General features: G+C 41.0%; 1 long non-coding RNA gene across 1 annotated transcript; it reads right to left on the reverse strand.

Moving 5' to 3' along the window:
- Positions 1-8,540: 8,540 nt before the first annotated feature.
- LOC120740634 lies at positions 8,541-10,725 on the reverse strand. The gene is made up of 3 exons (XR_005697419.1): positions 10,691-10,725; positions 9,881-9,884; positions 8,541-8,735 (listed from the first exon to the last, which is right to left on the reverse strand). It is a non-coding gene; the product is annotated as an uncharacterized LOC120740634 (long non-coding RNA).
- Between the last annotated feature and the right edge of the window lie 5,547 nt (positions 10,726-16,272).

Consider the following 16,272-nt stretch of genomic DNA (forward strand, 5'->3'; position numbering starts at 1 on the left):
TCAGAAAGGTTGCCTACCCCTGCTATAGACTCTCAGACATTCTCAGTTGATACAGGAAGGATGCAGATATGTTTGCCACACTATCTAGATGAATCTGCACACAAATGAATCTGGTGTTTCTACAAAAAAAAAAAAAAATCACCCCACACTTTAGGTCTGCAGGGCAGGCCCTGAAATGCCTCAGTGTTTAGATTTCATGCTGCAGAATTTCTTAATAATGTCTGTGCTGTTGATGGATGCCCATTTCCAACTGTGAAACTGTGCTGCACAAGCCCATAATAGGAGAACATTCTGTTCATGTCAGTCATGTCAGTGTGGGCGACTTTTACTGGCTGGCATCATGCTCAAGCATTTTGGCTGTCATAGGTTGGACTGCTGAAGGACGAATTGCTCATTCTCTGGTGCTAGCCAAAATTCACATCACTGGGAATGTTGCATGTTTACTGTTACTCTAGCTTGAGGGCCTGAAAGAAGGATGGGAGTTCCACCAGAGGAAAAACCTAGTGAGCCTCCACGCTGTAGCTCATGAATTAGTGTTAAATCTTCTAAAATGTGGAGTTTTGTAAAACTAATTATGTAATATAATAAATGTAATAATGTCATATATAAAGTGAAAATAAGAGATCAGTGCATCATAGACAGCTTAGGCCTCTAACAGTAAAACTAAGTGATGGTTCTTGGTCACGTGATCCAACTCTTACTATGAGCTTTATCAAAAATGAAAGTTTGAAGCTTAATCTTTATAATCTTTCTCCTGAATCCAAAATGGGTGGTTTCACAGGAGAGGAGTTTGATAGCTGGAAGTCTCTGCATCCCATTCTTTTTTTGGAAACTCTGGGAATTACAAATAAGGCTGCATAGAGTGAAGTGTTCGATTTGTATAACATGATCTTTAAATCACTCAGTAATATATATGTGACAAACATTTAAAATTTAATTCTGAATTAAACAGAGACCCAATGCAGAGAAGTTTATATGAAGGAAATATGGCCTCTCTTTCTATCCTTGTTACAATTCTTGTTTGTTTTTTTTCTTTTTCCAAAACATATTTGTTGAGGGTTAATGCTAAGACTACTTCAGAGACCAGTATAGCCTGTGTAGCTGGCTCTATTAAAAATAAGATAAAACAAAAACTCAAGTTTACCTAAATTATTTAAAATAAAATTAAAATAAAACTCAAACCTAAATATACTTGTAATTCAAGACATAGCACTTAGCAGGTCAAAGCCTTTTCCAGCAGAACTCAACATAACATTCATATGATATGATGGCCCCTGTGCAACAAGTCCAGTCGGGAAATGGAAGTGATTGATTGGGAACAACAGCAACTCGGCCACAAACTTGTAGGTCATGTAGAATCACAGAGCAGGGTCAGTCCTTTAGTTCCAGTGAAACAAACTCTTATTGCTTCAGCATACCGAGACATTTTGGACAATTTCAAGCTCCCAACTTTGTGGGAACAGTTTGGGGATTATGCCTTCCTGTTCAAACGTGGCTGCACACCAGTGCACAAACCAAGGTCCGTGAAGACATGAATGAATTTGGTGTAGAAAAACTTGACTGGCCTGCACAGAGTCCTGTGCTCAACCTGAAAGAACACCTTTGGAATGAATTGAAGCAGAGACTGTGAGCCAGGCCTTCTCATCCAACATCAGTGTCTGACCTCACAAGTGTGCTTCTGGAAGAACAGTCAAAAATTCTCGTGAACATGTTTGTAAACATCGTGGAAAGCTTTCCCAGCAGAGTCAAAGCTGTTATAGCTGCAAGGGGTCGGCCAACATTATGAGTGTAGAGATAGATGAACCTGTACTGTTTTGGCAATATAGTGTATTTATGGTAAGTTCAAGAGAGCAGAAGCAGATATTTTTACACTGCATAATATGAAAATACTATTATCTGTAATATTTAATCAATGTTAGATAGTGTTCAGCATTACTTTTATACATTTTAAATAATACTCAAAATAGTAACCGTGAAAAAACTGAAACAGTAAACAAGATAAATGAAGAAAATGTTCTCAGTTAACAACTGCTTCTTCACTCAATAAAAGCTTGTTCAATGCTTGTTTAGAACTTGTTTCTTACTTTTTAACAGACACATTGGCCTCATAACAACTTCTATTCCCTTCACAAAAAATGTCCTTTTACTTCCAAAATGCTCTCACTCAAATGGTCACAAATGGCTGCAGTTATGTTTTCTCCTTTTCTTATTTGAAAGATTGGGACCGAGCAGAAAGGTCCTGACTGTGTATAAATGCTGTTATTTTATAAAATCTTGTCACATAGAAGGTTTTAAATACAACCTCACTGAAGTACACACACCCACTTGGGCTCTGGTTGTCAGTATAAATCTCATCCAGGTGACAGCCGTGCTTCATTTGTCAGCCAGAGGCCCTAATAATTACCCAACACTGCTCACTAATTACTACCTGATACCTAGACAAAGAAATAGCTGCTAGTCACAACAAGACATTCACATTAGCTCTGTGTGTCTTCCCCTCTGTTTGCCACATTCTCTTCAGTAAACAGCACTCTTTTTCACTCTAATCTGTGGCTGGTTCCACGTAGCTCAAACATGCTGTTTCACTTTCAAACATCAAGTCCAAGTTTTTCCTGTTTATAACTTTCAGACTTCCTATTTAATAGTTTAACTTCATAACTGATATCCTGTGCATGATAATACTGAAGTCAAAACTGAAAAACTTCAGAACTTCTTTGGAAACCTGCATGCCTTGTATGTAGAGTTGCCAACTTTTAAACTATCAAATAAGGGACACTCTGGCATGCCGGAAGCACAATGCACAGCCAGCTGGGCATAGTGTAAATATGTAAAAGGACCTACTCTCAGAAGGTGAAAGAACGGCTCTCAGCCAACAACCCTGCATCAGTCTGGAAGGGCCTGCAGGACATCACCAGCTACAGACGCACCCCACCCCCTGTTGAACACACTTGGTCCTGGCAGACGAGTTGAATACATTCTACTGTAGGTTTGAGATGGACAGACTCTCACGGCGTCTGGGAATGGATCTCAGAACTAGATAATGGATGACAGACAGTTGGTGGCCTATGACACCAACTGAGGGTCGTTCACAGTGGACATAGATGGCTTCTGACCCTCCACCCTCTCCCCTAACCCCCCCAGTCCAGACTCAATGACATCCATCACACCTCTCATCCCCTTATTCTACCCCCTGGAACTCAGAATAGAGATTGAAAATGTGACGTCATTTCTGGGGTAAAACCACAAAGGATTGTAGGTAAGAGTGGCAGGTGGTACTATGGCACGCAGGCTTTCACAAGAAAACAGTCACACAGCGATAAAAAGAAACACAAAGAATGGCAAGAAGCTGTTGTATTATTAACTGCAATAGCCGGTCGCATGACAGCCATGGGAAGCCGGCGGGTAAAGAGATCGGTTAATCGGATTCCGTCGTGGAAGAGAAATTGTTCAAGCCATGTTTCCGAAGTAACAAAGAGCCAACGGATGGCCTGGATTGCAGCCATTCAAAGACCAAATACAACGTTCCAGATCACTCTAGCTCACTCCAGCTCACATGTTAGTCTGCTCCAAGTCTTCTGTTGTAGTTATTATGTAATTTATCATAACATAATTGTTGATGTAGGTTACAAATAAGTCTTATATTGATTTGAATTGAATTTGTTGCGCTATGCTGCTTTGTTTACTGTGGCTTTGTGGCAGTCAAGTGATGAATAACTGTTTTCCAGTATGTTGTTTTGAAAATGATTTTTGGGTTTTTTGCATTGTTGATTTGTTTTTCACCGAAGCAGCTAATAAAGCATAATAGAATGCAATTTTGCCTCTTTCTTGTAAGATTCTATAATAGAATGAAACAGTAATGCCAGTTATAAATAAAGACAATAAATTGAATGAATTATGAAACACTTATTTTATTTCTACTGGATCTGAAAATGTTGTGTAATACTACAACCTGAAAAGACAAATAGATTGTATTGACCTGTACAGGAGATAAAGAAAAAAAAATGTAACAACAGCTGTGAAATGGAATAGTCCAAATCACCAAAGTAAACTGGACCTGGGCCTGTTGCAGGGATCTGAAGTTACTAAACATTTTGTGAGTGTATGCACTCACACTTAGAACCATATAATTATAAATATGTGCGTAATGCAAGTTGGGCAGCACGCTAACGTCTTCAGTCCACTCTGTATGCTCGTATGGGTATGCCCTTTCACTCCTTTGATTTTTTCGTCATACTTTTTTTTTGCTCTGTCTTTGCACGGACCTGCCGTGTTGTCCTTCGTTTTGTACATAACTGTTTTTGGGGCAAATAAAATGCAAGTATGGATTAAAACTGCAGAACTAATGATAACCGGTGCTGGAAACCATGATTTTGCTGTCTTGCAGTCTCGGCTGGTCGGTAGTTGGAGGGGACCTGTCCCTTCTGGGGATCCTTGAGGATCAGGACTGGCGGTCTTTGGTTAGCCATTCTGGATGCCTCTCGTCAACTAGCAGCTGGTTCATTTGTGGTGCCAGACGCTCTTGGAGTGCAGTCAGCTTCTTCAACCAGTAGGCGTGAACCATGTCAGGGCCTGGTGCTGTCCAGCTCTTCATATTGGAGACCCTTTCTTGGATGTCTGCCACTGTGATGGTTGCTGGACCCTGTTCAGGGAGGTTCCTGTGGTCTCCCCTCAGTTCCACTAGCCACTGAGCATTGCTGTTATGGGTTGCGTCCTTCTCCCATATGCTCTTCCAGTATTGTTCCGTCTCCAGCCTTGGTGGTGCTGTCCTCATATTGTTCCCCTGCCACTGAGTACACCTTGGCTGGTTCTGTGGAGAACAGCTGTTTTATTCTCCTGCCTTCGATCTCTCTGGTGTACCTCTTCAAGGGGGTTGCCAAGGCTGTGAGTCATTGCTTGGCAGTTTCCAAGGCCTCAGGTATGGACAGCTTCCTTTACTTTTTAGGCACCTTCTTCATTGCACCTTTCTGCAACTCCGATAGTTGGCTAACCTCCCTCCGTGCTATCTTGATCTTAGCCTCTAGCCTCCTTCTCCATGAGGGTACTGCCCCTTGTGGCTGTTCAACTTGTAGCCAAGCATCTCACTGATCACTGTTGCCATATTGTAGATCAGCTTATTAGTCTTGGTAATGGTGGCTGTAGGTATCGTCCGTAGTGCTGCATTAACATCATCTAGCAGACCTTCTGAGGGTACTTCACATAGTCTTGGTAAATGGCAATGGGGGATCCAGGTTTCAAACTTGGCCATGATCCTATCTTTCAGGTCAGTTCCTCTTGCACAATCCTTCTCCTCTTGCACTTGGGGCTTGGTACCCAATCTCAGGTGGGGGTGATAATATCTCCCACCTGACTCCCCCTTGCCGTAGCATTTATGTTGTACCTCATCATTCTCTAGCTGTGAGAGCAGTCCCTTCTTTCAAATGTTGGAACACTGAGCTACTAGTAGTTTCGCCGTCATTGTAGATATTGGGTATCGAAGAAACCATAGGCCCCTCATCCTATTCATGTATCCCCTTCCACCAGGGTTACTTGTGTAATAGCATTCCAACAATGCCCTATTTTCGTGTCTTGCCCACCGATGCCTTCTTGTTCCAGTAGCCCACTTCTCGTCAGGGTGCCCTGGTTCCTGTGTTTGCGCATATACTTGGCCAATAAACACGTTAGCATTTATTGTTTTTTTAATGCCATGACTGAAGTCCCAGAATGTGGGAATCAGCTGAGGCTGGCTCCACACAGAGTTGAACTAGGTTTCAAGTTTGGCCATCGTTTTGAACAATGGGATGAGATGTGTGGCCACTTTAATTGACAGATGTGCTGACATCTCCCTGATGACACACAGAGCTATCGGAAACTGCTAAAGTGGAGTCACTGAACTGAAGTCATTGACTGTGTTTCTTTGAGATCTTATCTTTGAGAGCATTTTAATGAGTCTGACAAATAATATGGACTGTTGTGAGATACCAACCATGCTAACCAACCTTGTTAGCATGCATAAATGCAGCAGTGGATATGTCCAGTTTTTATATAGGACCTGTAAAGAAACTGATTTTATCATGTTCAAAATTGTAGTTAAAGATATACATTTAATGTGCAATATTTTAGCAGTCTATGGCATCAAATGGAAAACACACTATGAACATTTACATGATCTGCAACTTGTTATTTGTGCTGATAGGTCAGATAGGCCATCTCATTAATTATAGGATGGCCTTATCCACCATAAACCATGCTGTCTGCCTCGCCATGCTAAAAATAGTATTTTTTCTATTTCTTATTTGCACTCCACCACTGTCTCCACAGTAGTGATGGTAAATTTGATTATTTTTACTGAATCGAGTTTTAATGAGTCACTCACCAAAGTGAATCGGCTTTTTTGAGTCATTTGATTCACTGAGTCAGTTGACCAGAGAGTGCAAAAAATGTACATTTTCACTCAAACTTAATTTGTTTCTCTTTTCATGTAAATCCTACTGCTAAGATGAATGATTCTAAAAAAAAAAAAAAAAACTATTTTATAGAGCAAAAAAAGAGCAAAAACATTTCTAAAATTAAGCAATTTCCTATCAAAATTGCTTAATGAACATTTATTTTGTTTATTTTTATTTTATTAGTATTTTCCTTAAATGTGTTAAATATATATTTTCTCATCTAAATGTCCACTGAGCTGTGAGCCAGGGGGCGGTAATGCGCCTTAACATTGGTTACCAACCAAGAAGAAGAAGAAGCTGTAAGCCAGGAGGGAGGGGGTGAGTGAGTGAGTGAGTGAGTGATTCGTTCGCTCTATGATTCAGCACAGGAGGGAGGGGGTGAGTGAGTAATTCGTTCGCTCTATGATTCAGCACAGGAGGGAGGGGGTTAGTGAGTCCTGAGTGATTCGCTTAAGATTTAGCACAGAAGGGAGGGTGTGAGTGAGTGAGTGAGTGATTCGTTCGCTCTATGATTCAGCACAGGAGGGAGGGGGTGAGCGAGTCGTGAGTGATTCGCTTACGCTTAGGATTCAGCACAGGAATGGAGGGGGTGAGTAGCTCAAATGTTAGCATGTTAGCAGAGCGATGCTACTGTGAACCGAGGAGCTATTTTCTTGATGTGAGCTTCTATTCAAGGTTTTTTCTTCCAGTTCAGAGCAGAAATTTTTTTGTTAAGATACTGGATGTTGTGTTTTTTTTCCACAATTTTAATTATAAGCTAGATACATTGCTGCTAACAGCAACAGGGATGAGTCACTGAGTCAGTTGGGCTTGTGAATCATGATTCATGAGTCAGTAAAGTGATTCTCGAGTATTGAACGATTCGTTCATGATTCGCGCATCACTACTCCACAGTCAGAAAAAGTCTTTAGAAATCATTCTGTAGCCTTCAACAACTTTTTCTTATTGTTGTCTTTTCCAGGGCCTTACGAAACTTGATTTAAACATGCCACAAACACTTTCTGTCTTGGTCAGAGTTCGATATATGTTTGTTGTTTGAATGATAGCATGAAAAATTATTTCAGATATTTTTCCAGATTTTTTTTTATACAAACAAAAGAGGTTGAAGAATGGAGTGTTGGTTGGATGAAATGGATTGGGGGAGGATAATACCTGAGGCATACAATTAAGGGTTAAAGCAAAAAAACCCAAACAAACACCCCCACCCCCCAAAAAAACCAAAAGAACCAAAAAACAAAAAAAAACAGTCACATACTTTTAACAAACAGGGAGCTCTTTAGCTGAAATCTGGTGAAGATTTGTCTCAGTATCCTGCTTATCGTTTTTACTCCTCATGCTTCTTCATTTAACCTTCCTTTCTTTTAGCAGTGCCTTTATATCATTTCTCTGTTTTCCTCTGCATCACTCTGTTGCTGTCAGTCCATCTTTTTGCCACTTCTTCACCCCTGTTCCTCTCCTATCCCTTCATTGCTATAGCTCTTTGCATACACACACACACACTAACACAGACATTGGAGTTGGAGCTCATTTGGAGGACAGAGGTGTCGTGTTGCTCTGTCATGATCAGGATAATGCCTCTGGCATCACTTATCATTAATCACATTTTAGGGGGAATGGATGGGTTACAAACACACACACACACACACACACACACACACACACACACACACACACACACACACACACACACACACACACAGAGACTCAGTTTGGATAGTTGCTGCCGAAACTGAGACACAGTATCTCTGTATTTCCTTCTCTGTAGCCATTTTGAAGAAACTCCAGCCGCGGTGTCTCTTTCTTTCTCTCTCTCTCTATCTCTACACACACAGAGCTGGACTGGCCATCGGGCCTACCGGGCATTTGCCTGGTGGGCCGAGGGTGATTTTTCGTTTTTATGGGCCAATGCGTGTTTTTTTTTTTGTTTTTGTTTTTTGTAACGGTATAAACAATGAAAGCTGGTGGATGGCCAATGTGCAAAAATAACTCAGTTATTTGGTGGTGGCTATGGCGGAGCTTCCACGGAGGCCAGCAGGTGGATGAGGGAAAGGGGAGGCAGGAGGAGGAGAGACCTGAGGTGGCCGCCGGTCCGAGTGTCAGGTGAACTGAACTTCAGGTAAGAAGTTATGACCTGCAGTCTATCTGGGTCAGATATAAACCAAGTTTAGGTGGAGTTTATTTTCGCTGTGCTCACTTTTTACAGTCAGTTACAATAACTCGTACTGTGTAATAGCTAGTATGACGGAGTTTCTACACAGCTGGGCGGATGCTATGATGTTACTGATAGTGAACTTTATTTTATTCCTAAGGCTAGTTAGTAGAGTTGCCAACTGTCCCATTAAAAACGGAATCATCCCGTATTAAGAGAAAATATTACGCATTTTGTATTGAGGTGAAAAGGAACACAGTTTGTCCCGTACTTCAGCTACAATGGAAAAAGACACAAAGCTGGAGTTATTCAGCATCTTTACGCTGTCAGCTGCCTCTTTTTTTCTCATTCCCTCCCCCTCCCTCTCCTGTTGCAAATTCAATCATGAAACTGATCAATGATCAGCTGATCGGCTTTTCTGACGCAAGTCCCGTCGCTCTTGTTTGTTTGTCGCCCACTTTGCGGCAGAAAGAGGAAATAAGCGGATGTTGCGCTAAACAACAGCAGCACGTTTAAGCTTGGTCAGCTGTTGTTAGAATTTATTTAATATTAATTTCTAGTATCAACTGATGTTTGCTGGAGCCACAGCTGTAAAAACTGCTGGTCATGATATCGGTTTGGATATGTGGTGAGAGGGAAACATGAAGATGAAACCAGGAGATGTCCTTACTGAACCACCAGAGCTGAACAGGTGATGGAGAAACAGGTTTACCTTTTAGGTGACATGAATGAGTTGAAGGGAAGTTATGAACTGTTTCTGAGAGGCAAATAACACCAGGATCCTTTTCTAAGTAGCTGACAGCTGGTAACTGTGCAGGGGCGGGTCTAGCAAAGTTTTGCCAGGGGGCCAGGTAGGGCATTAACAGAGAAAGGGGGGCACAAAGAAATACTTTTCTTTCTTATTCTCATTTAAAATGTCTAGCTTTTAATAAATAATTATCTGAATCTTACAACCAAAGTTTGTATCTGATGTAAAATCTATAGAAATCAGACATATACCAACAAGACAGAGTACATCACTGTCACAACAGTGTTTGTTTTCATTCAAAGGCTATATGGCTCTTGTCCCAGTCCAGCCCTGCACACACACATAAAACAACATCACAGATTGTAAATTTCTTTAAATTTACAAAAGAATCTATATATGATGATATATGAGAGATCATCTGTTATGTAGCTAGCAGTTTATGCAGTCTAAGAGAAAATTTTGCTTTTATTAATGTTTCAAGAAGTACTTTTCAAGAAGCCTGTAAGTAATTCCCATTCAGTTTATCAGCAGTCAAGTCATAGTAAAGCTAATCTTGACTTACCTGACTGTTGGTATACAGGACGGATATAAAGCCTGTGTGGCTGAAGAAGAATGAGACTTGTTGTTTTAGTAGGTGAAATAACTGGTTGACATAAGCTGATGCCTACACCATGTTGGGATTTGAGCACATTACCCTACTGGATTACATCACCTTTACTTAAAACACTAAAACTGAAGAGACCAGCTGCTGTCATTTTGAAGCTGAAGTGCTATGCTTCCTTCAGTCACTCAGTCTCCTTTGTTGTACTTTTTATTTTATAATGTAACAGTTTTCTATCTTCCTGAGGGTTTGAAAAGAAAGTGACAGCTTGCCAGCTCTCAAGTAAGCATTATATGCTCTCAAGTTCAGTGTTCTTATGAAAAGAATAGCTTTAGCTGAGCTCATTAAGGGAAGCTAACAGGATTTGTAGATATACAGAATTCATTTATGCTCTTTCGTGATTCCAGTGGCCCAACCCAGCAGAACAGAATCTCAGGAATTAAGGCAGGACACCATTTTCATTTTCGTGAACAAGAAGCTCTCATGACTCATTGAGTGACGCCACTGACCAGCCAATCAGTCGCATACAGTCTCATGATGTCACATTTTAGTACCTGTTTGGATTGCTTGGAACCCTGGACAAGACAAAGCACACTTGCCCCAGATCAACTGTGTTTGAGTGTATGTGTGTAGCAGCATAAGCGTTGTATGTATTTTATACTCTCATAGTCACTTGTAAATACACTTTTTGTAGTTGCATCAAGCAAGCCACGTTCACAAAGTGAGATCAAAGTGACACGCAACAATAGCAATGGTCTCTGCTATACAGGGAGTGCAGAATTATTAGGCAAATGAGTATTTTGTCCACATCATCCTCTTCATGCATGTTGTCTTACTCCAAGCTGTATAGGCTCGAAAGCCTACTACCAATTAAGCATATTAGGTGATGTGCATCTCTGTAATGAGAAGGGGTGTGGTCTAATGACATCAACACCCTATATCAGGTGTGCATAATTATTAGGCAACGTCCTTTCCTTTGGCAAAATGGGTCAAAAGAAGGACTTGACAGGCTCAGAAAAGTCAAAAATAGTGAGATATCTTGCAGAGGGATGCAGCAGTCTCAAAATTGCAAAGCTTCTGAAGCGTGATCATCGACCAATCAAGCGTTTCATTCAAAATAGTCAACAGGGTCGCAAGAAGCGTGTGGAAAAACCAAGGCGCAAAATAACTGCCCATGAACTGAGAAAAGTCAAGCGTGCAGCTGCCAAGATGCCACTTGCCACCAGTTTTGCCATATTTCAGAGCTGCAACATCACTGGAGTGCCCAAAAGCACAAGGTGTGCAATACTCAGAGACATGGCCAAGGTAAGAAAGGCTGAAAGACGACCACCACTGAACAAGACACACAAGCTGAAACGTCAAGACTGGGCCAAGAAATATCTCAAGACTGATTTTTCTAAGGTTTTATGGACTGATGAAATGAGAGTGAGTCTTGATGGGCCAGATGGATGGGCCCGTGGCTGGATTGGTAAAGGGCAGAGAGCTCCAGTCCGACTCAGACACCAGCAAGGTGGAGGTGGAGTACTGGTTTGGGCTGGTATCATCAAAGATGAGCTTGTGGGGCCTTTTCGGGTTGAGGATGGAGTCAAGCTCAACTCCCAGTCCTACTGCCAGTTTCTGGAAGACACCTTCTTCAAGCAGTGGTACAGGAAGAAGTCTGCATCCTTCAAGAAAAACATGATTTTCATGCAGGACAATGCTCCATCACATGCGTCCAAGTACTCCACAGCGTGGCTGGCAAGAAAGGGTATAAAAGAAGAAAAACTAATGACATAGCCACCTTGTTCACTTGATCTGAACCCCATTGAGAACCTGTGGTCCATCATCAAATGTGAGATTTACAAGGAGGGAAAACAGTACACCTCTCTGAACAGTGTCTGGGAGGCTGTGGTTGCTGCTGCACGCAATGTTGATGGTGAACAGATCAAAACACTGACAGAATCCATGGATGGCAGGCTTTTGAGTGTCCTTGCAAAGAAAGGTGGCTATATTGGTCACTGATTTGTTTTTGTTTTGTTTTTGAATGTCAGAAATGTATATTTGTGAATGTGGAGATGTTATATTGGTTTCACTGGTAAAAATAAATAATTGAAATGGGTATATATTTGTTTTTTGTTAAGTTGCCTAATAATTATGCACAGTAATAGTCACCTGCACACACAGATATCCCCCTAAAATAGCTAAAACTAAAAACAAACTAAAAACTACTTCCAAAAACATTCAGCTTTGATATTAATGAGTTTTTTGGGTTCATTGAGAACATGGTTGTTGTTCAATAGTAAAATTATTCCTCAAAAATACAACTTGCCTAATAATTCTGCACTCCCTGTATAATGTGGCCTATCACACATAACTGTCTTGGTCACATAAGGCAGCAGTCTCCAACCTTATTTGTGCCACGGACTGGTTTATGCCCGACAATATTTTCACAGGCCGGCCTTTAAGATGTCGCGGATGAATACAACAAAATAAAACTAGTACTGGTGCCGAAAAAAAATATTTATTCATAACACACGTGAAAAGACCCAGGAAAACCGAGTTAATGATAAAAACAATAACAAAATAACGCTGAAAACCGATAAAAACCCTGAAAACCATACATTTCACACCTGAGCCTCAACTCTCGCGACCCGGTACTAAACGACTCACGGACCGGTACCGGTCCGAGGCCCGGGGGTCGGGGACCGCTGACAGGGATAAGTGCACAATATTAGGTAGTTGGTTTTTAATGTTGTTGCTGACTGGTATGTAATCATTTACTGAGTTTCTGTCATCACTGTATTCATGTATCAAAACAGTATACTGAACATACGTATATCTTGTTGCTGCTGCTAAACAGCGTTTGACTCTTGCACTGCTTTATTTTGCTCTGTATTTAGGATTGCACCTGCATGAGTCAGCAGCAGTGTTGGGTAATTTACTTTAAATTAGTAACTTAGTTACATTACTAGTTACTCCTATCAAAAGTAATTCAGTTACTTCAAGTTACTCGTTACTTTCAAAGTAACTAGTTACTCAGGAAAGTAACTTTGGTTTTACTCAGAATTCTCTTGTTAATGTGTTGCTTCCATAACTGGATACCCAGCAAGACTGCCAGTCTTCTAGCTTGCTTACTTGCCACAAGCGCACTGTGCCACCTACCAATAGAAAGGAAAAAATAATGTGCATATTTCCAGAAGAGAAATCCCACGCCTGGACCATCGTTGACCGCCGCCATGATTCTAGCCTATGTCACAGCGTCATGTGCGCTTTTTACATCCAACACAAAAACTGCAGTCGTGGTGCTTTCGATTGTACTCAGAACTCGGAAATTCTGCCTTCCGAGTAGGAAGATGTAGTTAACACCGGACTGCAGATGAGCTGCATACAGGGCTGGACTGTGACAAAAAATCAGCCGGGGCATTTTGACTACAGACCGGCTCACCAGGTATTGGATATATAGGTATAGGAAAAGCCATATAGCCTTTGAATGAAAACAGACGCTGTTGTGACAGTGATGTACACTGTCTTGTTGGTATATGTATGATTTCTATACATTTTACATCAGATACAAACTTTGGTTGTAAGATAATTATTTATTAAAAGCTAGACATTTTAAATGAGAATAAGAAAGAAAAGTATTTCTTTGTGCCCTCCTTTCCCTGTTAATGCCCTACCTGCCCCCATGGCAAAACTTTGCTAGACCCGCCCCTGCACAGTTACCAGCTGTCAGCTACTTAGAAAAGGATCCTGGTGTTATTTGCCTCTCAGAAACAGTTCATAACTTCCCTTCAACTCATTCATGTCACCTAAAAGGTAAACCTGTTTCTCCATCACCTGTTCAGCTCTGGTGGTTCAGTAAGGACATCTCCTGGTTTCATCTTCATGTTTCCCTCTCACCACATATCCAAACCGATATCATGACCAGCAATTTTTACAGCCGTGGCTCCAGCAAACATCAGCTGATACTAGATTAATATTAAATAAATTCTACCAACAGTTTATCAAGCTTAAACGTGTTGCTCTTGTTTAACGCGACATCCGCTGATTTCTTCTTTCTGGCGCAAAGTGGGCGATAAACAAACAAGAGAGAAAAGCCGATCAGCTGATCATTGATCAGTTTCATGATTGAAGTAGCAACAGGAGAGGGAGGGGGAGAGAATGAGAGAAGAAGACACAGAATAACTCCAGCTTTGTGTCTTTTTCCATTGTAGCTGAAGTACGGGACAAACTGTGTTCCTTTACACTTCAATCTGAAATATTTTCTCTGAATACGAGACGATTCCGTTTTTTAATAATTAACCTTCTGAACATCATGCTAGCGAGTACCCAGTACGAAAAAGTCAGCACAACGAAAATAAACTCGACCTAAACTTGTTTTATATCTGACCCAGATAGACTGCAGGTCATAACTTCTTACCTGAAGTTCAGTTCACCTGACACTCGGACGGCAGCCGCCTCGGGTCTCTCCTCCTCCTGCCTCCCCTTTCCCTCATCCACCTGCTGGCCTCCACTACTTGCTAATGTTACTGACTCAGTGGAAGGTCCGCGATAGCCGCCACACGAAGTAACAAATAACGACGCTATCTAAATCCCAGTAATGATTAACGTGTTCCTGATTTTGGCATAATAACTAGTTACCGTGCTCATTACTACAATAGTAACGTAGTTACTGTAACGCGTTACTTAATAATGCGTTAGTCCCAGCACTTGTCAGCAGTCACCCAGCTGAATATCGTGTCTTGGGACAATGATGTGGCCTCTGTCTAATATTTAATTATAGCTGGTGAAAAAGAGCTGTTCAGTATTTGTACGTTATCATTAAATTCAGGCCTGTATACTAAAACTCATATGCTTTGGCATAGGAGCTGGTTTCTGGTGTCTATTATTCACTTTTTACCTTTTTTTAATTACTTTCTTGCATAATCCTATTCCCTCTCCCCCAACTGGTCACACCCCTGCCTGAGCATGGTCTGCCAGTTAAAAGGAAGTTTTTCCTTCCCACTGTCGCCAGTGCTTGCTCATAGTGTGATTGTTGGGGCTTCTTTCTAATATTGTAAGGTCTTACAATATAAAGCACCTTGAGGCAACTGTTGTAGTGAATTGGTGTTATATAAATAAAACTGTATTGAACTGAACTGAAATAATACTTTCTGTCAGACGGCATGGGTGAGCCATCACTTTACTAACAGGATGATAGCCATTTCACTCTCAGCCAGCCACTGTCATCTAGCTTATAGCTTGTGTCTCACAGTAGAGGTCCAGAGTCCATCAACATCACACGCATCACTAATCATCTCATCATCATGGTTGCTTGTCTGTTACGGCTCAAACTACAGAGCACCTATCTCAATCCAACTGCTTCTATTTTATCTTTGGACAGTTGAAACTTTAAAGTAAGAACAATAATTATCCCAGAGCAATGTTCTTGCAAAATTCCCACTGGGACATTGATTAGGTGATCAAATGCAGACAGCATGAATGAAAGTGAGGGTTTTTCAGGACAGGAGAGGAAGAAAGCAAAATGTTTATCTGTCTTAAATAATAAATGTGCATGTTGTAAGTGCTACAGATTTGAGGGACATTTTAAGCAGTACTGCAGAGCAAATACAGCACAAAAGGGTCAGCTATATCAGAACCTTCATGCACAGGTTACTTATAACTGCTTCTTGAATAACTAACCTGTATGTATGTAGATCAGATTACAGGTTTAAAATTTAGTGCATGATGTTAATTCAGTTTTAGTCTTGGACAGTTGTTGTCTGTTTTACTCACAGCTTGTTTGATCAGTGAATGTGACTTTGTTTGTGCAATAGGTGCTTTTTTAAAAGGGCTTAACATTAAAACAGCTGGGAAAAAGATATGGCATGCTGTTTGGTACACACTCCATTCTTCTGAAGTACAAAGGCTGGTGGGTTGTATAATGTTGGTGTTTTCCACCTTCATTGACAGGTATAGTGTAAGATCATAACGCAGCTGGAAAAGGCTCTTTAGCATCAGCATTACTGTAGCCAGGGCTGGGCTGGTAATCTGGCATATTAGGCACCATCCCAGTGGGGAGGTTTTTTGTTTGTTGTGCGGTGCCACAAATTTAATAACTCATGGCCACGAGTTAAGAATCTATGAGAATGCAATTTTTAAGTGGCAACAAGCTAATAAATCATAGGAATGTGAAAACCAAATTTGGCCACATCTTCATAAGTTTACTTCAAATTTACTTGGATTGGTGGTCCGATCCCTTGGCTCCCCCATATTTACATGCCAAATACCCTTGGGCATACTAACACTCAGATGCATCCATGTGAATGTTAGCTAGAAAACACTTAAAGTATAGTAGAAAGTTCTTGTGTGAATGTGGCATGTTGTATAA

The sequence above is a fragment of the Simochromis diagramma genome, unplaced genomic scaffold (assembly GCF_900408965.1).
Source record: "Simochromis diagramma unplaced genomic scaffold, fSimDia1.1 OVJJ01000433.1, whole genome shotgun sequence".
NCBI classification, from domain to species: domain Eukaryota; kingdom Metazoa; phylum Chordata; class Actinopteri; order Cichliformes; family Cichlidae; genus Simochromis; species Simochromis diagramma.